Source organism: Protopterus annectens, chromosome 3.part1 (assembly GCF_019279795.1).
Source record: "Protopterus annectens isolate FY-2018-M chromosome 3.part1, PAN1.0, whole genome shotgun sequence".
Taxonomy (NCBI): Eukaryota; Metazoa; Chordata; order Ceratodontiformes; family Protopteridae; genus Protopterus; species Protopterus annectens.
In genome coordinates, this window is record NC_056732.1 from 58,921,207 (window position 1) to 58,947,820 (window position 26,614).

Consider the following 26,614-nt stretch of genomic DNA (forward strand, 5'->3'; position numbering starts at 1 on the left):
ACGAATAAAAAAAATTCTCTGACGGCAATGCAGCTTAGTAACATGTTAAGGTCTTTCATTGCCCTTGAAGTTTATTCGTGGTTCCTCTGTATTTTTCCTCAGTTTGTTATGCCATATGACTGATGATGTAAGATGATTTTACTATCACTAATCAAGTGAAAAGTTGTAACATTTCCAACTTGATTAATTTATCTCTTTGATGGTGAATACCTTGAACACTGTTCTTTGTAATAAATCATTGTTGGTGTAGTTTCTATGGTTGTTCTGTCAGCTGTGGTTTCTATGGGTGTTCTGTCAGTATTTTTTTAAATAATTTTCACTTTTCTCCACATTTGTGGAACTGTGCAATTAATATGCTTAGGTAAGTGAAGCATGGGAGTGAAGTTCACATAGGAAGGTGTGTGTGGTCGTCTCTCTGCTTCTATGCAAAAAAATGTTCTCTTTTCTGGTGGAATTCCACTACAAATAAACTGTATATCAAGAGAAGGAAATGCTGAAAAGTTTTTAGAAATATCCCCTTATGTCAGGGCCACAGTGAAACACACCAGGGACCTTATGAATACTGTTAGAAAATGTACAACCATAAGCTTAAGGCCACTACAGGCACACAGGTAAAATGCAAATAATGAGTTCAGAAAATGATTTGCAAGGAATAATATTCAACAACGAACTGAGCTCATATATAAAGATATTACATATTCAAATCCCAATGATGCAGCCAATATATTAGCAGACATTCCCTTCAAATTTAGATTCCCTGAAATCACACTGGAACAAGTGTTAAGATCAGCTTCCTTTTAAAATGGTGGCACTCGAAATGCTGACTGTCGACAAGCCAAAAAAATAAGACCGAAAAAAGCAGAATAGTGAATCTCACAAATTGCTCTTCTCCTTAAAACTTTTTTTTTGTAGAAGGTGCAAGCCCTTTGCACCCTCATGTTGGGGGAAGCCCTCCACACCCTCAAACTTGTATATACCAACTATGAAATTGCCATACCCAACAGAAAAGGGAATAGTCTAGGAAATTGCATCTTGGACTTGGCATAGCAAGTCTGGTCTTTCAGCCATTCTGTCTCTGAATTTCTGGACTAGCTCTAGAGGGTCCCGACATTTCAAATGGTTACCCCTAAAATCCCTATCACTAAAATAGTATTTCCATTGTCTAGACAACATACCAGGATGCATTCTGAACATTGCCAAGTATGTACTATTTCAGCCTCTACTTAAACTGTTCATCCACAGCCTGTCCACATAGGGATCGTTCATGATGGCTGAAAAACTGCTGCTGTGACTCTCCTACACATGGGTGACCCCTTCATAACACCACGTAATTATATGTCCATCAGCGTCAGTGGCCTTATATATAATGCCACAGAATGTATCACCAAATAATTAATTTATGCAGACACAGGCAGGTTAATTGATCTAAACTCAGTCTGTTTGGTTTTGTGAAAGGCAACTCCTGCCTCATGAACCTAACAAACGTCTTTGAAAAGGCTGCAGAAACTGTGGACATTGGTCACAGAGTGCACCTTGCTTATCCTGACCTAGAAGGCTTTTGATATTACCCCCCATGCTGGCATTGCTAAAAAATAAAAGTTCATGTAAATCCTTATGTTATCCACTGGCTTGGAGAATGGCTGTATGACAGATTCCAGGTTTTAAAAGGTGCCGGTACACTCTCTGAATATAAAATTGTAACTAGTGGGTTAACCACAAGGATCAGTGCAGCAGACCTCTTCCATTTGCAGTTATTTTGCAGGAAATCAGTCCAATGTGCAAAAAAATGTGGTTGATCAAGTTTTCTGATGACTGTAAACTAGATACTTTTCCCGCTGATACTAAACAGCTCTAGCAAGGGTCAAAATATGCACTCCTGCTGTACTTCAAATGGCCTCAAGTTTAATGCAAAAAATTGCAGTATATTGATAAAAAGGTGTTTCCATATCATATATTATAAATGATACTCTGGTTTAGACAGACACAGTCATTAGAGACCTGAGTACTTATATGGACAGTCTCTCTCTCTCTCTCTCTCTGTCTTTTGATCATTGCATTTCTACCATAGTCAAAAATTTTTCTATCTGGCCCAGATTTTTTCCAAGGAAATTTCTTCAAGATCCAAATAAATCTTCTTCACATTTTGCTCTTCCCTTTATGAATGCACAAAAAGAAACTGAAATTATTACACTCAACAAGTCGTTAACAAACTTCAACCACAAAAGTAAGGAATTTCGTACAGAATTCATTCTTCTCTTATCCTGGCTCCTATGTGCATTAGAGTCCGCAGTCCGGAATCAATGGAGATGTTTGTGCAGATATGTCACTAGTACATAGTGTTACATGCACTCTCCATATATTTCATTTTAACAAGGAATGAATGAAGCTTTATTAACATTTGATTACACAAAATGAGCAATTACTTTTCCAGCCCAAAAATCTGCCCTTGGATGATGACAGTTTATCAATGAAAGAACGCATGCCTGGAGTAAATTGTAAAACTGCATGGCTGTATCCTGCCATATTATCAAAGGGCATCTCTCAATAATTGGATTTATAAGTCATCTCTTGCAGCAGCTCGCTGTTCTTGTGGCTTCCCACTGGTCATTTACAGTGATAAAATCGACAGTACCTCTGACTCTTTGTGGAGTAGATTACTCTATGCTCATCAGTGGGTCTATATTAGAACACCGAACATTCAAAATGTTGAGTGTTCTAATATCGAACCCTACCAATTGAAAATACTAAACATCGAACATTCAGAACAGCAAATTTTTTCCAAAACACATACACACAATACAAGCACACCAAACAAACAGCAATCCACACACATACACCTAAACTCTTACACCTAACCCTACACTAAACTATACACACACCACTAACTATCCACTTACCTTAACCCAAACCCTAACCCTAAGGTCCGTCACTATCGCACACTCACCTCACCCACGCCCTAACCCTAACTCACCTAACCCACCCTAACCCTCACATCCACACAATTGCACACTTACTTGACCCGTGACCTAACCCTAACTCTCCTAAACTGCCCTAACCCTCACGTCCACACAATCGCACACATACCTAACCCGTGCCCTAACCTTAACTCACTTAACCCGCCCTAACCCTCATGTCCACACAATCGCACACATACCTAACCTGCACCCTAACCCTAACTAACCTAACCCGCACTCAGTCGCACACTTACCTGAACCCGACCTGTAACTTTCCACCAGAGTGCTGAAAATACAGAAGCAACAGAAATGGGCAACCAAATTCTTTCCCTAGGAAAAAATTTGTTTTTCTGTTTCTTCAATATTTTCAGCGTTCGCTGAAAACGGGTCGAAATTAGAACACTCCACATTTTAAATGTTCAGTGTTCTAATACAGACTCTCATCAGTGTCCCTGGTGCAGAAACAGCAGGGTTTTTACTCCTTGAAACAGAAATGCTCAGGACTCGTGCAGACTTGTGTAGAGTTACAGGGGTGTAGCCAGAGGTGTAGCTAGTTACTCTGGCACCTGCTTCCACCTTTCAGTCTGGAATCCCTTCAAAGCTCCTCGGACTCTTCTTTCATTTTAAACAGTAGCTAACTGCTTGCTACATTTGTTAGCAAGCGGCTGCTACAGTTTATATCACACACAGAGCACTAAAGCATTTCTGAATGCAGGCATTGCACTGAAGACTAATCAGCATGTGGCAATTGCTCCCCCTAACACTCTACAACTGAGGCAGTGCTTAAAGATCACATTTCTATGAGTTAGAAGTAGGTAACTGTTACTGTTCAGAGTACAGCATGTGCAGAATTGAAGAAAATGGATTCTGAAAGAAAAGATTGATTCCTATGGGAATATTGCTGTACTTCTTGGCATAGCAAATAAACAACAAAATGTACAAATACACATAAATAATAATTTAGCAATGAACCCTTTAGATACTTCCCTGGTGTGCACAGGCAGAAGCAAACCAATCGTTGCCACAGATGTGTTAACATTGCAAAACATTCTTTATATAAGTAGGATTTATGGCTCTGCATCAGTCACTTCTGCCTTGTATATTGTAGAACAACTCTTCATATATATATGTATGAGCAGCATACATACCTCTCTAAATAAATCATGAACATAAATGATCATAGAAGAGGTCAAATTTGGTAGAGAGAGAAATGAAGAGAATAAAACATTCCTTGCAAATGAGCCCATGCTGTGCCTTTTTTCCTGAGGCTATCCCATTTGCAAAAACCTACAGCAGGCAAGAAACAACGGAACACTATTTTTCTTGTTTTTTTAATGGCATTTTCAATTACATAAAAAGATACTGTTTGTCAGCAATGCCCCAAAAATACCTAGGGTGAGATGTAGCCATGCTGGTACAGTATTTCTAATCAGTGTGTAGTTTCTGCATGAAGTTGACATGCCGGCTGTCAGTTATACTTGGGGATTATGAAGAGACAGCAGGCTATTGGGGAGGGGGAAGCATATCCTCCAGGTATTTTAATAGCAGGCTACAGTGGATTGCTTCTGCTAATGATGTGCGCTTCCTTTGAAAATAAAAAAAAAGATTATCTGGAATGCAATCTGGCTTGCCTGCATCCTTTTGGGACTTTCTATTCCCTGAGTCCTGTACAAGGGCTCTTATGCCGTTGCCTATAGCAACTTGTACTAAGAGAAACTTAGAGTGAAGAAGTTAGAATTCTTTCACCATTGTTAGTTCTTAAGAAATAGTTCTGAAGTAGTACAGGTGTGTCAACATCACTCAGACTTTTTCAAAATATCCTTCATAAACTATTTTAACATTTATGACAAATACATCTTTTAAATGATTCAAGGCTAAATTTAAGAAACTCAAAAGTCAATAAAAATATACTGTATCATAATTCAGGCTATTTTCACTGCACATAGTTTAAGCCTGCAAAGGCTATTCTGTTTTCCATTTTGCATTTGTACTGCAGTGACACCCTAATAAACTCTTCCAGTTTTAAGAGATGCAAATAAACATGTTCATGTACTTGAGATTTGATGCATTACCTGAAACACTATACCTTGCTTTGACTGTAAAATATGCCTTTGGCTGGCTTCAATATCAGTTTATACTAGTGTCATTGTATATGTATGCTGTCATAAGACGTGAGTCCAATTTTGTCTTAAATATAAGTGGCAGAATGTAGGTACTGTTTGTTTTCCCATAAAGCTATAACAACCTTTAAGAATTAGACACTGGTCATTCTGACAGCATTTTTCTGTTGTATCACTCAGAATCATCATTCTGACAGCTTTGCATTGTATCACTCAGAATCAGTCTGGTATTAGTCACTTGGTTTGTCTCATCTTCATTGCATATTTGAAGGCATGCGTAACTTTCCTGAAATTTGAACTGCCTAAGCTACAAGAAAATGAAATGTGCTAAAAAAAATGAATGCAGAAAATCCTTTAGAATGCAGTTGGTTTAAATGTGATGCAGTTTGATACGGGCAATTTATTTTATTTATTTTTATTTTACATTTGTTAACCGGGCTAGTCCAACTGGATACATGTCCATTTTCAGTGGAGGCCCGAGGAGAAAAGCTCCGCTATGTAATACATGATAATAAACAGTATATAGTCAAATACATAAAGCATTACACACATGAGACGCAGTAAATACACAATATAAAAATAAGCATGGAGAAAAAGTACACAATATAAAGGATATACAAGCATAAACAATACTTAGGACATATGAATAACAATATGAGGAAGGTACAGAAAGGTAAAAGCTTTTACTTGAGTATTGGAATGGGTAGAATATTACAAGTTACAATAGGATGTTAAAAGTAAGCAGTATAACGTAGATTGTTTTGCAAATTTCTAACAGAAATATTTTCAGGTGCCAGATATTTTTAAAAGTGTCAGTGATGTTCTTGAGAACTATACAACAATGCTTACTTACCTAGTTCATCCTGACCTATACACATTTTATATATATATATATATATATATATATATATATATATATATATATATATATATATATATATATGGTTCTAGGTCATAAGCTCGACAGCCACTCTCACCGACAACAAAAACATCGACACCACATTATCGACAAACCAGAAACACGACAACTCACATGCCCGACAAACAAGTAACCGACGGTCCACAAACACGAAACCCCACACACTGCACACACCACAATAACAACAATCAACTAACAAAACACATCCCCTTATCCAAAAACCACACACAGAACACAAGCACACCAAAATCCTCACAAACCCACACTAAACCTCACACACACAACTACGTCCAACCCTAACCCAAACCCTTACCCTAAGGTCCGTCACTATCGCACACTCAGCTAACCCGCGCCCTAACCCTAACTCACTTAACCCACCCTAACCCAAAAAAACCACTACCGCACACTTACATAACCCGCGCCCTAACCCTAACTCACTTAACCTGCCCCTAACCCAAAAAATACCACTACCGCACACTTACATAACCCGCGCCCTAACCCTAACTCACTTAACCCGCCCCTAACCCAAAACATACCACTACCGCACACTTACCCAACCCGCGCCCTAACTCTAACTCACTTAACCCACCCCTATCCCCACAGACTGTCACTATCCACACTTACCTTAGTCGCACTCACATAGTCGCATACTCACACAGCCTTCTTTCCAACTCACTATCCCTGGCGTCGGAGTTTTCATCCGTAGCGTCGGTCTTCCGAGTGTCGATCATCTGGCGCCCGCTCATGCGTTGTCCGTAATCCCAGCTGTCAATCTTCTAACCTACACCCATATATATATATATATATATATATATATATATATATATATATATATAGGTCTACTTTACATGATCAGAAATTTAAATGTTCGACATTCATATGGCCGAGAGCATATGCTTGAACATATAAATGTTTGAACATGCAAAAAATAAAGAAATAAAATGCTGATAGCATTTTAGCATTCACCCCTGCACCCCCCCACATGGACCACACCTCCCACTATTTAAATATACCAACTCCAAGATCACACTACATTGCGGAAAAGGGAAATCTTCCCATTCTGCACTCTATGGAGATCTCCATTCAGACCGTTCGAAACTTTTAAAAGTTCAATCATATGGTCTTGGCCATATGAAAGTCAAGCATTTGAAAGTTCAGTGATCTGAAGGGGACCCATATATATATATATATATATATATATATATATATATATATATATATATGTATATATAGATTGATATAGATATAGATATAGATATAGATATATATATATGTGGGTCCCATTTAGCTGATCAAAGTTTCAGAACTTTGAATCTCATATGTCCGTGCACATCTATTTTTGGATGACTTGGTAATTAAACCATTCATATTTAATTGTTTCATTTATAAACCAAGAGAAATAAAAATACATCACTTGAAGAATCATTCTTATATACAAAGTAATATATATATATGTGTTATTATCAACTGAGAAAGAAAAAATGAAGGACATTATGCCATCACAACTATATTGGTTAGGAACTGAGAGCTATTTCTTTATGGTAAGTTCTTATAGCAATTGCAGAATTATCTCTGATACACAGGATTTGCATTCAGAAGTTAAATTTGTACTAACCTTTGTTTGATTGATTCTATATTTGGATGGCTGGGACAATGAAAATCTGACAGTGGCAAAAATGAAGGAAGAAATTATCAGGGCAAGTAAGAATACGAGTAATAAGAAATAAAAGAATCTGTAAAAAAATCTCAATGTGTTAAAGCAGAACCACGCTTGAAGCTATGCATATTTAAGATAGTCTACAAGTGTAGTAGCACTGGAACAAATAAAGCAACCCTTTGTACAGTGGTAACACACTGACAAGAGAGACAAATAAAATGACATGTTTTGTTGAGAAACATGTGTAATCCATTACAGCCAGCTGCAGAAGCAGTAAGGACGTAATGCACTGGACAGTGTATTACTAATATAACATTTGTTTTGTTTATGGCAGTTACTATGTCTAGTCTCATAAGGAATAATGTACTAAGGCTATCATTGTTTTGGTTGATGAATATCTCTAAGATGTCAATATGAATGACAAAATAGCATGCTGAACTCTAATATGAGATAAAATATAAAGGGAGGAAGGAATGCATTAGTGGCAGAGAAGATTAACCTGCTTGGATGGATTATAAGTAAGACAGGCAGCTGCAACATGCAACATTGCACTGATCTTGTTTACATTAATTAAGGACTGATATTGTATTGCGCAAATTAATTATTAGTGAATTATAGGCAATAGTAAGCTGAATAGGAAACCACATTGACTGGACTGGAATAAGGACCACATACTCAAAAGTCCAAAAGAAAAATGAGCTGTGCACAGAATAAAATCTAGGAAGATAATTTCCAAGACAGGTATTTTAGTAAGATTTTTTAAATTATTTTCTGTTCCTTGTGGCTGCCCAGCATCTAATCCCACAGGGGTAAGAGCCAGTCTGAAACTGCAATACATGCAGCAATAAAGCACTTTTTTTCTGCTACTAAACCTGACTTTGACAATTGATGTGCATGCTCACAGATGCAAGGCTTGCTATACCTTCCTGTGTGAGCAACTTACTATCATACAATCATACTAGGGAATCAGTCTGCAGACTGTTACATGCATAGCCAATAATGAGGCAATGACCAAAGGTGAGAATCAAACTCTATACCTTGTGTCCATGAGGTAAATACCTTAATCATTTAGCCAGCTTTCAACCTGATCTCTATCCAGTAACAACTATAGGTAAATCATAGGTAAATTGGTTTATTAATATGGTGCAAAAAAGTCAACCTTGGAGAGATTCTGACAGTACACAATGAGATAGAATGAATTTGTGGACTGAGTGGAATGTGCAAGGATTATGAATAAGTGTTTGTGATGGCAGCTATTCATCCAGTTTAAGGTAATGGGCTGTAACACACTTTTAGAAAAGTCTTACAGTAAGATGGAGCAAAGATGGAGGGCAGAAAAAACAAAATGTACTAGTAAAGACTGTTCAAACCAAGGGCTAATTCTCATAAAAATGAACATAATTGCCACTGTTAAGTAAGAGCTTTTGCACTCAAAGGCACTTGCTCAGAGGAAGAACATCTGCAAATGTGGCTCAAGTCAATTTACAAGCATCAGTACTCTGGACAATACACCATGTGAAGAAAAATAATTATCTGCTGTTGCCTAAAAGACTGATACTGTTCTGGTCATCACACACACATATGTCCAGTTTTATCAGGAAATATTCCCAGCAGAATAGCTGCAATAGAATATAATACTTCTAATAGTGAGAAAACTTGGGAAATGGGTCCAGAGTTTTTTCTGCTTCTTGAGAGAAGAATCACCATATCTTGTTACATAAAACAAAAATGAAATATAATGGAAGAAAAAAATTAAAAAACACAAGTGAATGTAAAGTGCATTCCTACTGGAAATAATTAGCCCCATCCGCATTTGGGTTTTCAAAAATACAGCTTTTTGTAAAATGTACAAGGAAAGTAAATACGTTAGAGGAAGTAGGGGAATATAGAAGATGGAAGGAGCTAAATAACTGTTCTTTTTAAGAGCTGGAAAGAAGAAATAGATTAGTCTGTTAAATCTTCATTTGCTTGGCCAAGGACTGGATATTTTGCATGCTGCAGCTAGAAATTAAGCTGATTTGCCTTCAAAATTCATTAAAGCTCCGACAACAAATAAGCTACTGAGTTATGTTTGACAAGACTGCTTCTCATCCCGTCTACTGTGTAAGAATGCCAATTACAAGAAGTAAAATAATTTGTACTATGTCAAAATCAGGAAATCCTGCATTTTCTCATTAGTTGTTTCAAAAGAGAAATAAACAAAGAGAAATGGTCTTTCTCCAAGGGAATATGTGAGAAAAATTCTTGCCCTATAAAAATGAGGCCGATAAAACATGTATTAAATATGTCTTTAGTATTATAGTCAGACGAAATCACATATCAGAGGGTAATTTCTAATTGGACAGAGTTCTGAAAATTCTGTATAAAGGGCCTGTGGTTTACTACAACATCAGAAATGTTGTTTTCTCCTGCAAATTGTAGAAATGGAAATGGTCTTAGAGATAGATAAAGTAAATTGTTTCTTACTAGACCAAGCCAATGGAATGGATAATTCTAGAAGGATATGCTCTTAGGCGACAAAGGCAGATATAAAGGACTTTGTGATTCTGGAGAGGACTGAAAATTTATAATTATTATACATTGAAAAATAATCTAGGAAGATGTTGTGATGTTTTCTTACATGAGAAGACTGGACATGCCCTAGTTCACTATACAGAGCTATCCATTAGTCCCACAGGATTCTCATGCCTTCTGCTGATTTCTTATGTCAAGCCTTCCATGTCCAAGTAATACACATCTTTTTTATGCTGGTAACACTGGGAGACATTTGGAAAAGCTGAAAACTGGTATGTAAAGTGTTGAACTCTACAAGATTTTTGAATGTGCAAAGGCATAACTGAAATCATCATAGAAATGCATCAATTTGTAGACAAATCTTACTACAGTGGATCTGTAGAATGGAAGGAACAGATTGCTTAAAGAGAAACTGTAATGTGGAAGTAATAAGAAGAAAGTTTTTGTTTCAAATGAAACAACGTTAATGAATGTTTTGCACAAAAATAGAACACTCTGCAAAAATATTATAAAATCTGTGTATTGTGTCTCAATGCTCTGCTATATCTGCTTTACATTAAACTACAATTTCATTCTCAGGAATAATGATGTGAGCTGTCTACTTCCTTAATCTCATACGGCCTACTTACAATAAAATAAATAAACAAATGGCGCTGCAGACAAACCCAAGACTGTATATTGAAAACAAAACCCTAAGGATGTGATCTGTCTACTTCTTTAATCTCATATGGCCTATTTACAATAAAATAAATAAACAAATGGAGCTGCAGACAAACCCAAGACTGTATATTGAAAACAAAACCCTAAGGATGTGAGCTGTCTACTTCTTTAATCTCATATGGCCTGCTTACAATAAAATAAATAAACAAATGGAGCTGCAGACAAACCCAGGACTGTACATTGAAAACAAAACACTAAGGATGTGATCTGTCTACTTCTTTAATCTCATATGGCCTACTTACAATAAAATAAATAAACAAATGGAGCTGCAGACAAACCCAAGACTGTACATTGAAAACAAAACCCTAAGGATGTGAGCTGTCTACTTATTTAATCTCATATGGCCTGCTTACAATAAAATAAATAAACAAATAGAGCTGCAGACAAACCCAAGACGGTACATTGAAATAAAAACCCCTAAGGGTGTGATCTGTCTACTTCTTTAATCTCATATGGCCTACTTACAATAAAATAAATAAACAAATAGAGCTGCAGACAAACCCAAGACTGTACATTGAAAACAAAACCCTAAGGATGTGATCTGTCTACTTCTTTAATCTCATATGGCCTACTTACAATAAAAGAAATAAACAAATGGAGCTGCAGACAAACCCAAGACTGTACATTGAAAACAAAACCCTAAGGATGTGAGCTGTCTACTTCTTTAATCTCATATGGCCTACTTACAATAAAATAAATAAACAAATGGGGCTGCATACAAACCCAAGACTGTACATTGAAAACAAAACCCTAAGGATGTGATCTGTCTACTTCTTTAATCTCATATGGCCTACTTACAATAAAATAAATAAACAAATGGAGCTGCAAACTCAAGACTGCATATTGAAACCAAAACCCCAAGTCGTAGCTTTGTAGATCATCTAATACTGACCTTAACCTGCAAACTATGTCTCTGACCACAGCTCTTCTGCCTAATAATGTAAGTGCTATGATGTTGGGCATAACCTCACATTTCACAGCAAAATAAACTTGTAATCCACTGATAAATTGTGACAAAAATACCATGATATCATCATTAAAGATCTTAAGACGATGAAGTAATGGAAAATAATTTAATTCTCTATTAAAGCTAAAGGGCCTGTACTGTAAGGAAGTCTACTTTGTCTATCATTGAATAAAGATATGCTTAAACCTTTAAATGGACTTTTTGTTCATTCTGGAAACAGAACTTTATTTTTTTTAAGTTTTGTTAAGTTAGCTATGGCCAGGATCCAACATTCTGAACAGCTATCCATATTCCTTATTTCAATCATTAAAGATCTAGGTACAATTTTGTCCAGAGTATTGCTACTAAAACCAGGAAAAAAACATATTCTATCACCAATCTCATTCTAAAGCACACATCTTGTCACTCCATGAGCCTCATCTTACCACTTTAAACTCATTATTGACACAATGCCAGAGTTCATAATCTTCTGTCAAACTGCCTGAAAGAAAAGAAAAAAGTATAACAACTAGTAAAATTATAAGGTTGAAGAGCAAACAATACAGAAAGGGCTTAGGACTATTACTGTTTGAGTTTCTTACAGGCTACCAGTGGTGAGCCTTTCCTGTTTTATAAGGCAATGTCTGAGTTTGTCTAGGTGAATCTCTGTCTAGAATGCACTACCTACTAGACCTAACATTAGACTGGTGAACTGAATGCCATAAGAAGAAATCAGCAATAGAAAAGGCTTGACAGATATATCACACAGTGCTTTCAACATTTATGTTTTAAGCCTCTCCTTACTTGCAGTAGTAGCCATTAACTTCCTCCAAAATAGTCTCTTTCTGAACTTATACATGTATAGGTATATGTACATGTACTGTAGTGATATGTTTGCACTTTTATACATAGACACATTATATATTTATGTCTGTATATGTGTGTGTGTGTGTGTTCACACACACACACACACACACACACACACACACACACACACACACACACACACACACACACACATATGAATATATGCCTGTAGTATATATATGTGTTTACATATGTTTGCTAACCAGTAGTAGGCTAGTACAGGACCCTTCAGCCACTTAAGAGTGTACTACAAGCAATGTAGACTTTAGGAGACTTATTTATGGATTATCACAAAGTAAATACATTTCAAAAACACTAAGGATAGGTACAGAAAAAAATATTGTTCCTTGAGCAGAAATATCAACAAGCAGTTATATTTATCATCAAGCTAAAGCTTTCTAAAGCCCAGTGCATTACAGACTTGACAAAATGAACCTATGACCCAACATAAAACCTAGTATCAAGCAACAGGACTTGCCATACCTATAGCTGTTCAATTAACTTTTGCAAACTATCCAGGTCTCATCAGCATTTCTTAGTCATGTGACTTTTATCTCACTTTCAAACGCATCTTGGCCATTCATTCTGTGAACTCCATCTACAAATACCTCAGGTGACTTTCTCATGTTCATTCATGTACCTTATGGTGGTTATTTCAAAATGTTATTAGCTGTTTGAACATTTTCTCCTCTACTAGATTTGTAGGTAGGTGGTATCACTAGCATATGAGACATTATAAACAAATTCTTCTTCTATGTGTTCAATCTTTATTAGCTCTCATCTGCTAGCAGTCTATTTCTGAGATTGTCTTCTACATACACCTCTATATTTTCCTTTGAGATAGAGGAGTGAAAATACTTATGTGTGATCAAAAAAACACTGAGATTTCATTCAACTGCTGAAATTAAAAACATAAAATACTTCTGGGGGGGGTCACCTTCCTGCACCCCACTACTCCTAATGCCCCTGCTATTTATACATTCTAACTCTGTGAGTGCTGTACCTTAGAGTAAGAATACCCAAATGGGCCATACTGTTAACATCTAGTCCATAATGTATTAACAGTTTAGAATTCTTCTTCTTTCGGCTTTTCCCGGTTAGGGGTCGCCACAGCAGATCACCGTCCGCTCATGATTGGCAGTGGAGTTTTTACAGTGTCGAGTTGCCAGCCCAGCACACAACCTTCCACAGAAGGCAAACGCATGCACACACTCACACCTAGGGCCAATTTAGTGTGTCCAATCCACCTACAGCATGTCTTTGGGATGAAACTGGAGCACCCGGTGGAAACCCATGCAACCAAAGGGAGGACATGCAGACTCCGCACAGAAGGCACCCCAGCCGAGGATCGAACTGGAGAACCTCTTGCTGTGAGGTGGCAACGCTAACTGCTGCACCACCGTGGCCACCCCATTAACAGTTTAGAATGAAAATCATAAATTTATTACACTTTTCCTTGGCAGTCCTGGTTTTCCCTAGAATGGTGCCCTGGCACTGTCTTTAACGGTCAGGATGGCCTTTTACATTTTTTCATATCCACCTCACTACTTAGACTCTGCAATGAAAATTATGCTTTTCTTCAATACATACATGCAAGAATCACTGTCAGCGACTGATAGGTTTTCACTTTGTTCCTCGTATACCCTGGTGAGTGCTCATTCACTCAGTAAAACTGGTTATACAGTCACTACTTTTGGTCAATATCTGGACAAACTGCTGTTTTGTACAAAAGGTGGACTGTGTATACCTTTTCTTCTGTCATGGCATTCCAGCTTGCTGTCGATTTGTTTTGTTACATACATCAAGCCATACAGATGTTTTTGCACAAAGTGTCATTGGTTAAATACATTGTATTACAATGTTGTTGATTCATGGGTTAAACACTATAAAATAACATGCAGTAATTTGTATTTGGTCAAGGCAGAGTGGCAATGGAGTTAGTAAATTTAAGTTAAAGGGTATGGGGTCAGAGTCCTCACATAAGGGTTGTGTGTGTGGGGTTGCCTTATATAAAAAAATATTTAGCAGTTTTGCATGTAGGGTATGTTTAGGTGTGTAAAGTGCTGGTTGACTTTTTTGTTTCACAGCTGAGATGACTTTCTAGTGGTACATTTGTAATCACAAGTATTAAAGCAGTTGGTTTATATTTGCAATCATTGTAGTCAGACTATTGTGTTCAGAGATTATGTGTGGCAAAGTCCCCCTACCCACCTTAATAATGCATGTTTATCCTAACCCTGGCTCTACCCCCACCTTAATTTGCATCTTAATGTAAAAAAGTCCTTCCCATAACAATACCACTATTCAGGCTAATTTGAGCTCAGTGTAATCTAGTTATGGGTAATGTATCAGAAAATGAAATTTGACACTCTGTACACTGAAAAAAAACATTATTTTTTCTTTATGATGAAATCAGTTCTCAACAGGCCAACATGTTTTACTGGCATTTTATGTGTTGACCAAATAAATATCAGCCATTCATTGTATAATATATATATGATTAGTGGATAAAAATATCTATATATGCATCTATCATATATACATAGGTACCTGAAGTTTCATTTAAGGCTCATTGGTCTAAACTGAAGGGTCTATACTGAATTCTCGAAAGCCGACAATGTCGAATCTGACATTGTCAGCACGAGAATAGCGAAATTGCAGAATGTCGAAGAAGTAAATGGAAATCTCCATAGGGGGAGATTTCCATTTACTTCAATGTAGTGCAGCCTCTGAGTTGGTATATTTAAGTAGCAGGGGTGTGAGGTGCAGGGGGGAATTGCCTCCCTGCCTACACCATTTATTTCTTTTTTGTTTGTTTTAATTTTTTTTTTGGAATGTTCGAGGTTTTAACAGTTCGATCACTAAGGGTCGACCTTTAGTGATTTGAATTGTTAAACATTCGATGTTCCAATATAGACCCAAACTGAAAGTATCTAAAATTTGATCCAAAACACATTTAGCCTAAAACACTTTTAGACTAGTCACATTTGAAAGAAACATGTAGAATGCACAAGATAATTAATGCTGACATAGTTTAGGGCAGAGCCATAGCTGGTTCATTTGCCACCCCCCTGTCTGACACTCTCAATGCTAGATAAGAAGCAACAAAAATTTTCTGTTCTATTGTCTGGCGATTCTCTCTAGGAGGTAAAGATCCAGGACTTAACACTTTATCTACACCCTCGTGCACCAGGTCCTAATTCCCTACCTCCTCAAGCTCTGTCTTTGCATTTATGTGAATAGCACAAAATTGACACTGTGCTTGGGGCAGCTGCTAATTTTACCTCATGCTAGCTATACTTCTTGTTTAGTATGTTAGAACTGTAGGCATTATAAAGCAAATTCTATTAGTCACTGTGATGATGTGAGGTGTTGCCAGGTGTGCCAGGAGAAGTAAGGGAGTAGATGTGAAAGAGATGCCAGCATAGCTAGCTTTGCGTTTTTAAATAATTATATGTCATTTGTATAGAAAATTGATTTGTACAGGTGCTTATGCTGAAAATGTATTTGTAAAGCTGCTTGTGTTAAAAATGTATTAACAGTGGGTCCTGCTGGACAGAAAAGAAATACACATGTATGTCAAACTGTATTCTAACTGTTAAGATGACTATATTGTAACAGAGTATACCAGGAGAGAAGAGGTTAATCTCAGTCCAGCTAACTTTGAAAAATAGTCTGAAATTAAATTACCTGGTATAGGCCATAACAATTGTATCTTACAGTTCTGATTGCAGCCAGAGACAAAATGTCTGTGAAAACAAGAACTAGGAATCCTGCTGTATTGTCCTTAGTAGTGAAGTAATTGCTTCCCTGGAAGGGTGGAAGTGTTTAAATGGTGTTATAGCTTCCAGATATTGTAACACATCTTAGCAAAGCTCTATGCATGTGTATTTTAACACATATGTGCTAAATTGTGGTTCAGTTCATAGCAAAGGATAGTGTGGGAACCAGAGTCAGAGGACCATATGTATGTGATGTCATTCTGTAATCCAGCACTGAAATGATGTTTTAATACTAGATGAGACAGAAGTCTCAGGGCAGTCTGTTTTTGAAACCTCTCAAAGAAGGATCACTCACCCACTTCATCTTGCCTTGCTTTATTAAGTAAGTAGGAAAGAATAATTTTGTAGATCAGTCAGGAAAATATAGTGAGGTTAGTTAAGTACTGTTTTTCTATATCTGTGCGAATTGTTCCATCTGTTTTATTTTTAAAATGTCCTGTGATTGAAATGCTGGTATTTATTGAAAATAGATATTTAGTATTTTCATATTCCTTTATTATTTATTATTAAATATATTTGAACTTTTCCTTGTGGCTGGTCTTGCAGAAAATACTTTAACCTTTGAGAGTAATTATACTTTTTTGGTGACACTGTGGCCACTCCAGAAAGCCTTGCTGCATTGGTCAAACACTACCATTTGTATTAGTATTAATTCTGCTCAGTATAACTGAGTACCCTTGTAAGACACTTAGAGTAGCTTGCTTTGGAGTGTTCTGGTGGCAGTACCTAACTTATAGTCTGGGCAGAAGGGGGAATAGCTGGCAAATTTGTGTCAACCTTTCCCAGGTGTGTGGGTGTGTGTGAAAATCAAATCTCAAAGAGTGTATGTGTCAGCTACTTGGAGCAGGGACATAAAGCACTGGTTTCACAGAGAGGGTTGTGAAGGACTTCACTAAGAAGACTCAGCTGAGGACTCAACTCTACAGCTATGTCAGTGGGGAGTCTTATTGGGGGACTGGAGAGATAGAGGGAAACCCAGCCCCTAGACTGAATGTGTTTCCTGTGTGCTCTTAAGGGAAATTGTGCTTAGTGCAGAGATCTGCATCTGGAAATACTGTGTGTATCTATTATTGTTCCAAGTGATGCCACTCTCCAGTGTCAGTGTTGAGGATTGAGACTCCTTGATCACTGGTCCAGAGCAGAAATGTCACAGTTGCCATTTGTACTATTGTGTATTAGCAGCAATTCATCATAGAGTAAGTATATATAGGTAAGAGAGGTGTGTGTGGGGGGGGGGCGATCTGCAGCTTACAAAAAAAAAACATATGTTACAGAGATGTATTTAAATATGAACTTTTATAAGCAATGTGACTTAACTAAATGCATTTTAAACGGTTTGTGATTTGATTAAAATTTTCTTAGATGTAATGCAATACACACATATGTACATAGACAGACAGATATGCACACACACACACACACACACACACACACACACACACACTTAGGAGAGAGACTCTGGAGTGATTAAGTATCAGTTTTCTGTACTTTCTTGCTGTACTTAATTGTTTTCCCACCTAAACACAGATTTTCCAGTGTTTATTGTGATTTAAAAGCTTGTTTTTTTCACATATTGTACTTATTTGACTGCCTGCACTTTTAAAAAGTTGTTTTTTGTTTAAATAATTTATTTAACTGTTGTAGGCTACACACTAAAGCGTGATAGCCTTTCCTGATCGTTTATAGTAGTTTAGAGCTGTTTTGACTGTATTTTTTACTGTTTTTGCCTTATTATTTTCAAAAAAAAAAACAAAAAACCAAAAACAAATCTTTGTTTCCTGTCTTTCTATGCTAGTATAGTCCAGTTTTCAGGCTAGTGCTGAATTCAGGGCTGTGATACTAGTTTCTGAGTTGCCCATAACTTACTTGGATAGAAGGAAGTTTCTCTGTTCACCTGTGAGAGAGGGGAGCTTTGAGCAACCTATCTGTCCCTGGAGGAGTGGTTCCAGCCCAGATTTTAGTAGTTCATTGGCCATTTTGGGCTAATTTCTATCTCTTTCATTTCCCTACTATAAAAAAATTTGTTTGCACAGTTTTGCGCACCGGGCAGTGCCGGTTAGCTACGGTTAAATTATTCCCGGCTCCACTAAGTCTCCTCTTCAGTTTTCCCTTAAAACTAGTCTAACTCGCAACCTAAGCATTCAAAAAGCATCTTACAGCCCAGCACTTGCTCAGACCTAATAGCAAGCACTTATATACCCTGACACTGATTGCCCAGCAGGGCAAGACACTTTATTCACCCCTCACCAACCAAGCAACTAAGCAGCTCACCATGCTATTCAGGCATGACCAAAGGGCAACCTCAGGTGCACTCTCCAGTCCAGCTGGTGAATCTGGGTATCCTGAGGCAATGTTACAATTGCCTCATGTACACAGACAACCCTCTCCTCCTACCACAAAACACTAACATATGCGAGAGATGCAATTATACAGCCAAACTGGAAGCTAAGCTGTGTCCACCCAAGACTGGAACAGACAGTCAAGAGGAGAAGGTTAACACTTGCACCACAACTCCAGCTGCACACAGACCTACTACAACAGCACTGGCAAAAAATATACATAAATACATAAAATCATACTCGGAGGCTCTAAATAAAAACCTGCAAAAGCATCAGAGACCTCCAAAGCAGACACCCAAACAACCTGCACTTCCCGTCACAAACCAGACAACACATAAAACACAAAATCAGTGTGCTACACAATCACAGCCCTTAAGGCGAAATAACATACCTAACACACTAGTAATAGATGACTCTATAGTCAGGCACACTGACTTCCCACTCACTAGGCTGGACAAGCAGAAGGTTACTGTTAGCTGCCTGCAGAATTCACCACATAACACAAGCACTAGGGTCACTCCTGAACAAGTACAAATATGACTCTGTCATTGTTCATGTTGATGTGAATGACCTGAGACGTACCTCCCTGGACTACATGAAAAGAGACATGGAAGAGCACTCTGATCATGTAGCCCAGGCTGGTATGAACCTGAGCCTGAGAAGCATCCTGCCCTCACCAAGAATAATACCTCAGTATAAAGAAAAAAATGATCAATTTCAACAATTGGCTAAGCTTCTGGTGTCAGTCAAAGGGGATCCAGTGTCTGTCAGCCTGGGATGACATGCTCGACAAGTCGCGTTGCTTCGCAAGAGATGGCTTGCACCTGTCACCCCTAGGCTTTCGAATACTGGCCAAGGCTCTTGCTGCCCCCATAGTGCCTTTTTTAGGCAAGGCTCAAAAATCAAACCCACCTCCGTAAACAGCACAATTAACAAAAAACTGAGGGTTATGCTACTCAATGCCAGGAGTTTAAATCTCAAAATGCACACACTCGAAGCACTCCTCAGTATGGAGAACGTCGACATCTGTGCAGTAAAGGAAACCTGGTTCAAGGCTCCAGAGAGCACCCCAGCACTACCGGGCTACAACTCATACCACACGTTTCGGCCACAGAACACGGACCGAAACACAAAAGGAGGGGGTGTATCCATATTCATCAAGGATACCTACACCTCCAGGTTAGTGGCCCAGCATGATACTTCTGAGATCATCCATGTGCAACTAACATTGGGAAAATCTGCAATGCAAATTATGGCCTGCTACAGATCACCCTCCATGACCCAGGATCACCACTCCACCTTTCTGGAGACACTGAAAAACATGAAGGTATTACCAAACACCCTGATATTGGGTGATTTCAATTACCCTACCATTCACTGGGAAAACTACTCGAGTACAAATTCCCAGGCCCAACGCTTCCTGGAATTCATCATCTCAAACGCCCTGGATCAGCTGGTAAACTCCCATACCAGAGGTGAAAACATATTGGACCTGGTCATCACCAACATGGGCGACAGGTGTTCCACACCGGAGGTCAACCTGTCACTGGTTAGATCAGACCATAAACTAATCACTCTGGATGTCCACACCCCACAACCACCCCCAACTAAGGAAACCATAGTAAAAAACTTTTCTAAAGCAAACTTCACCTTACTTAAGACAGAGGTGGTAAGTTTCACAGCCCCCACGCTAAAGGATAACGCTGCCCAAGATGTATAAACCTTTACAAATGCACTCTATGAGCACCTACAAGGATGCATGGATCGTGCCATCCCTAGCAAAACCAAGACTCACTCCTGTAAAAGAAGGAAACCAGTTTGGTGGACCCCTGCAATAAATAGGCTATACAATAGAAGGAGGAAACTAGTTCAGAAAAAAAGCAAATCCCAAGAAGGAAAGACATCCCTGATCAGTATCAGTAAGAAACAGAGGTCCCTCATGAAATCATCCAAGGCTAACTTCGAAAGAAAAATAGCCAAGGATTCAAAAGATAACCACAAAGCCTTCTTTAGCTATGTTAAGAATCTAAGTGGCAACTTGCAGATATGCACTGAACTAGTGCAAAATAGCACAAAATATACTGAACCTACTGATATTGCCAACATCCTGGCAGATAGATTCTTTGCAAACTTCACCCCCCTCTCACCTCCAGAACGGCCCACAACAATACTGGAAAAGTGTAGTGTCCCAAAAATCACAGACGCACAGGTGAAAATAAACCTTTCAAAAGCCAAAAACACAGCGTCAGTGGAACCACATGGTGTCCCAGGCTGCGTCTTGCACAAACTACAGAGCAGACTAACCCCCCACCTAAACACGCTGTTCAACCTCAGCCTCTCCACAGGCTACATGCCCATAGAATGGTACACAGCAACGGTTATTCCTCTCCACAAAGGAGGGGCCACAACTGACCCTGGTATCTATCACCCCATAAGCCTGACTAGCCTGGTCTGCAAGGCTATGGAGCACATCATCATGAAACTCATTAACAAAGACATTGGGAACCTCCAAACACTTGACCCAACCCAGTTTGGCTTTGTTAAGGGCAGATCATGCCTATTAAACCTGGTTGACTTCTTCAAGACAGTCACCAAGGCCATAGACGAGGGAAAGGTGGTTCACACAGCCTACCTTGAGCACGTCAAGGCTTTCGACACCAATCCCCATTCGGGTATTACAGAAAAACTCACCAGCCTGAACATAAACCCCTACGTCATGAGATGGTTTGCCCACTGGCTTAAAGACAGAACTCACATGGTAAGAATAGCGGGCTCCAGGTCCGACTCTAAACCAGTCACAAGTGGTGTCCTGCAAGGCTCGGTCCTGGGACCCCTACTGTTTGGCATATACTTCTCAGAAGTACAGGCAAACACAGGAGGAATATGGCTAACCAAGTTCGCCGATGACTGCAAACTGGGAGCCATAACTGATTCTCCGGCTGACACGGACATCCTCCAAAAGGGCCTTACTGAGATGGACACCTGGTGTCAAAGTCATGGCCTCAAGCTAAATGCCAAAAAATGCACAGTCATCCCGTTTGGGAAAAACAAAACACCCACAAATTACCAAATAGGTGGCAGCCCCCTTAATACAGAAGAGGTAATAAGAGATCTGGGGACCCAGGTAGATAGTAATCTCTCCTTTGACAATCATATTGCCAAAGTAGTTAGGAAATCCTTCTATGTGGCCCATCTAATTACTAAAGGGTTCGCATCTAGAAATAGAGAGGTTATAGTGCCCCTCTACTCATCACTCATTAGACCCATCATAGAGTACAATGCCCCATTTGGGATGTACCTCATAAGACACTTCCAACAGCTGGAAAGACCACAATAGTACCTCACCAAGAGGATTACTGGTCTCAAACATATGTCCTATGCAGCCCAACTGAAAAAACTCCGGTTGTACTCAGTGGCATATCGCTTACTCAGAGGTGATCTCTGCCTGACTTACAAAGCCATGTCCAACTCAGAATTGATGGACATGCTCCACCTAAAGAAATCCAAGTCACTACGAGCCACACGCTCTAGTGTGCTAAACCTCGCCACAACAATAAATAGAACATGCTGGAGGGATAGATTCCTGTCACAGAGACTCCCCATGCTTTGGAACAAAATTCCAAATTATATCAGGCAGAGCCCCTCACTAACACTCTTCAAGAGAAACCTTGACGAGTGGATAGGTAACAGAAAATACACCCCTGGGATCACTTAATTGGCTCTGCTTGACAGAGGATCAGTTAATTAATAAATGGGGCAGCGAAAGCTGACACACTCTGGCTAGGCTTATAAATGCCCTCAGGCAGATATCCTAGTACCTGCCTATGAACCTATGAACCTATAATACACACACACACACACACACACACACACACACACACACACACACACACACACACACACACACACACTATAGCTATTTGATACATCAATACTCTTTAGTGTGAGTTTTGAAATAGCAAGAAAATTAGCAAAAATATGGACTTATATTAAGTCTGATATTATTATTTCACACAGTTTTTCCCTTTTCATTGAGATAGAATATCTTGGAGGTGGTATATATAACTTTGGAAGTGTGAGCTTGTTCCCCTTTATGGGTGATACAGGGCAGCATGGCCCCATCTATATTTAATATTCATTTGAAAGCTCACAGAAGCAATGGATTAAGGTAAAATGGTACACACCTAATGCCTTGGCCCAGCTTTGATGCAATTCCCCACTCAAGTGTAATTGAAAAGCTAAATAAAGTGGAAATAAATCCTTACGTCTCCCACTGAATTGACAACTGACATATAGATAGGACTCAGAAAATCAAAGCAGGGGAAGTTACCTCCAAAGAGAGACCACTCAACAGTAGAGTCTCCAGGGTTCTGTACTGGGCCTCTCTTGGCATTTACTTTTCTGATGTAAAAGCTAAAGGACTATGTCTAACTAAGGAGCAGTCATTAAATCCACAAAGTATTTAGCCATCTTGCAGGAACTTTTATCCCAAATAAGTGGTGTAAAAATCATGGCCTGGAGCTAAATGCCAGAATGCATTACTGTTTCCTTTGGGAAGTTATCTATCCCAGGGAACTACCACTTCGACAATCCTCTCAGAAGCTGATCCAGTTGTTTGAAATTTGAGAATGTACATTGACAATGACCTAACTTTTGACCGACATGTGCCCATTGTTGCAAAAATGTCCTTTTATATTTCACAGCTTATAAACAGAGATTGTTAATCATGGACATTGTGCATAAGGACATTTCTCTATACATGTAAAACACTTTTTTGTCATGATGCATTTTTTTTATGTTTTGACAGAAATACTTGCAGTGAAGTTTGCTTCTTTCTTTAGTCACATACCCATCTGAGAGCCATAGGTACAAGTTGTAATAATCCTTCTGCACATCACATTAACAGGAACATTTGCAAAAAGTGTTTCAGTGCTTGTTCTATGTTGCAAAAGAAAAGGGGCATTAATGGAGAGAAGTAGTTTGCAAGAAATTGTTTGCTCATGTTAAAGCTGTTTCAGGCTGTGATGAATTCCCGAAGATGACAATATGGCTTTTATTTCACTGGAGCATGTATGTGGGTGAAGGGTGACTATTTCTGTGACTATAGTCATCTGTGTAGGGGTCTTCTTTGTTGCGACATAGATATGTGCCTGCTGGTGTGGGAATGTCTGGTAGTGTGGATGTTTGTTTGTGATAGTGTCTGTGCATATAAACTGTATGGGTTACCTTTGCTGATGTGATGCAAGAGCCTATGGGACAGCACTGCTGCTGTGAGGGCTGACATTGCTAGAGCTGGTCAGTTTATGATTCAAAAACATGCTAATGACCCCATACCGATGTTTTTCTTGTTGTGGCCATAGTTGTCTCTGAGTTAGATTTGCTTATTATCTTAGTAGTTTATTTACTTGCAGTGGGCAGTTACCATGAGGCGTGAGCCTTTTTCTGAATCCTACGGTTAGAGCATAGGTTGTGTATAGCAACAATAATTAAAATAGATTTAATGTAGAGCCTACAGAGGTGTGAGATAGAGACACAAAATTGTGGATGGTTCATACTCTTTTAAGCATAGTTCATAAAACAAAATGGATGAAAACTCTAAGCTGCCAATAGTACCTCTTATCTGCATGCTATAGTCCTCATAGATCACTTCTCCAAGTAAGATCCACTTGATGTATTCTGGTGGATGATACATCCTCTACAATGAAAATATTCTGCTACTAAAACACTATCCCAAGGTTACTGTTTTGGTTATTGCAGATGAGTGCCTTCTGGACCGGTATTAAAACAGATACTCTCTTCCCCATTTGAGGATGCAGCCCCCTTCAATCAAGATCAAAGCCTAGGCAGTGCCAAGTGAGGCAGTACCTTGCCATTTTTTTTATTTTTGCATCCCCATCCAATCAGAGACAGCAAACTAATTCATTTTTATGGTAGTTGTAAATATTACTTTGCTAGGCAATGTATACAGTCGATCAGTACGTTGACCAAAAATGTTTTCCTTCACCTTTTAGCTGACAAGCACAAGTGTCTCAGATATGGATGACTTGTCACATTTAACCACTTCTGATAAATAAAACAATCCGCAGGTACAGAGTTTCAGATATGTATGACATGTCTCATTTAACCACCTTTGATAAATAAAACATTCTAAAAAAATCAGGCTTGATGAATTAATTTCACTCCTTCAGAAATGGGAATGCTTACATCTACAATGAGTATTTTATTGCAGTATCTATGTAGGAAGGAAATAGTATAAAATGGTTGTTACCTTCAACTACAAAATGAGAAAAGCTACAGTTGCAGGAGAGGAACATTCATTCTTCCTTTCCTCACTGCTGGTTGACTCTCTAATCTGACAACAGAAATCTCTTACGTAGTACTGACCAAAGGAGTTGAGCTTAGGCCTTCTTTACAACTCAGGAAGGACAGTCGTTCTTTTATGTTGCTGCAGAATATAATGATGATCTGTCCTGACAGTTCCAAGGTGAATAACTTATTTTAAACAGTGTAAAAATGTGCACAAAGAAAACATGCCACCTACAAAAATGCATTATTGCAATTATTTGTCTCTCGAGGTTGCTTTTGGTATGTCATTTCCTGCCCAGCTTTATAATGCAGGTGTTTCACTTAGCATTACTACTGATTATAATTGACTGCCCACCTTAGGTTCACTAAGGTTAATTTAAACGCTAATACTACAGTACTTTTGGCAGTATTCAACTGCTACTGCTGACATACGCTAATACTACTCACACTTGTGTAACATTTACAGCTGTTAGTTTACATCAGCCGGTTCAGCAGTGCAAAGTGGTAGCGGGTTATGGAGTATAGCTGATCTTCTAATATAGCATCAGTATTGATGTGCATACAATCTGTTCATGCTCCCATATAAAAAATATTCAACATTAATAAATGTATAGTTGTGTGGGGTCCCACGTCTAAGAGAAGGTGATTGTTTCAGTCTTGCCATCACATCATTATGTGATCATGTTATATCCCTGCCCTTAATAAGTAGCATTAGTTCTGAAATTTTATGTAATTAAACTACAGTGAGGAGTGGTAAATAGATGGCCCAAGCCCATCAGTCATATTAGCACACCAACTGCATTCTCTCATATCTCTAGCTCTGAACTCAGAATATTTGTAGTGTGACCCTTCCGGTCTCATTTATTTTTGCTAGCGTCATTCAAACTGTCCTGTAGATATGAAATATTGATGTCTTTTCCCTCTCCAAAGAACTAAACTAAAACTCTTGTTTGTTTTTGCAGAGTGCCCCTGCTAGCCAGCTCAAAATAAATCCAAAGAAAGCGAAAAGCAAAACAGCAGTACAGGTAGGAATGAATAGGGCTCCCTTTCTTCAAATGCTAGATAACATTGTCATATTTTGGGGTGGGTGTTGATCCTGACCCACTCAAAATAAAGCAACAGAAAGCAAAATGAGTCACGTGTCTTTCACAAAGGTGAAATGGTAGCAATGCTTACCTGTTTTATTATTTTATGCCTGCCTGTTTTATTCTTTTAAGAGTGTCTAGTTATATTAGTACCTCAGAGTACATTATGTGATGTGTTAGCATACAGATTAATATCCAAAAAAGCAGCTTGGTAACAAGAATGCTTCCAATCTTTGGTTGTGTCTGTATAAATTTACCATGTGTACCACTGAAACAGTATTTTCTCCTTTTTAGAAATAGCATAAACTGAAAATTAGCTCAGAGCACCATTTTTACTACTTCCTGAAATAATCCCTGTAGTTTATAAACTCATTTTACTAAGCCATGAATAGTGCTTATTTGGTA